This window comes from Oratosquilla oratoria, chromosome 20 (genome assembly GCF_046742065.1).
Source record: "Oratosquilla oratoria isolate Oo_2021 chromosome 20, ASM4674206v1, whole genome shotgun sequence".
NCBI classification, from domain to species: Eukaryota; Metazoa; Arthropoda; class Malacostraca; order Stomatopoda; family Squillidae; genus Oratosquilla; species Oratosquilla oratoria.
This window is the reverse complement of record NC_134796.1, coordinates 38,332,870-38,333,790: the sequence shown is the minus strand read 5'-3', so window position 1 is coordinate 38,333,790 and position 921 is coordinate 38,332,870. Positions and strand designations below refer to the sequence as shown.

The window sequence follows — 921 nt, the reverse complement described above, 5'->3', positions numbered from 1 at the left end:
CGAGACTCATCTCCTTCAGTCTCGCTTCCTGTCCCAACGAGGGTGACAACCTTCCTGTGCTTGTAACCTGCGCGACGCAGACGCAGACGGAATCGTGCGCAACACAGAACTGACTCCGGTCCCGCGATGTTGTGAGGGAGTCCGGAGGAGGGGGATGGGAACCGAGGGGGGGGAGGGAGGGAAGAGAACTTGGGGGGGAAAGGGGGGGAGGGTAGGGAGGGTTATTTGCTGGGAGGTAGCGTCCGTGCCTGGTTGCCTACTGGGGCAAGGCGAAGAGAGGAGGAAGAGGAGGAAGAGGAGGAGCGGACTTGAAGCTTTGCTGGGGAGGAAGGAAGTAAATTGGTGGAGTAAAAGAGGACTGAAGAAGAGTAGAATATTCGTAAGAAACGTGGAAGCATGGACGACTGCATCAAAGAGAATTAAGACCGGAGAATGATGGAGGAGGAAATGGGAAGGAGAGTTATGATGTGAGTAGCGGTATGTGTGTGTGTGTGTGTGTGTGTGTGTGTGTGTGTGTGTGTGTGTGTGTGTGTGTGTGTGTGTGTGTGTGTGTGTGTGTGTGTGTGTGTGTGTGTGTGTGTGTGTGTGTGTATGTGTGTGTGTGTGAGGAGAAGAGGATGAGGAAGGGAAGGAGGATGGGAGAGCAGCGCGGGAATACGTGCAGGAGTCTGTTTTACAACCGAAAGAAAAAAAATGAAGCGCAATTAAAGACTTCTGCAGGTGTAGGGAGGAAACCTTTGTGCAAGGCAAAGATCGTGTGCCCTTGAGTGTTTGCATGAAGACGAAACTTAAAAACAACACAAGCGTAAGGAGGGACCGTGAAAGATAAGGAAGTGATGACAACTCTTTCCGAAGACGTACAGACGTAGAGGTAACTATACATATATATATATATATATATATATATATATATATATATAT

General features: G+C 49.3%; 1 protein-coding gene across 1 annotated transcript in view; it reads right to left on the bottom strand.

Moving 5' to 3' along the window:
• LOC143036063 (uncharacterized) overlaps positions 1–118 on the bottom strand; it is a 71,673-nt gene extending 71,555 nt beyond the window's left edge. Inside the window, exon 1 of the mRNA XM_076203319.1 lies at positions 1–118. This exon is cut by the window's left edge and continues 139 nt beyond it. The gene's annotated coding sequence lies outside the window, so the exon portion shown is untranslated.
• Between the last annotated feature and the right edge of the window lie 803 nt (positions 119–921).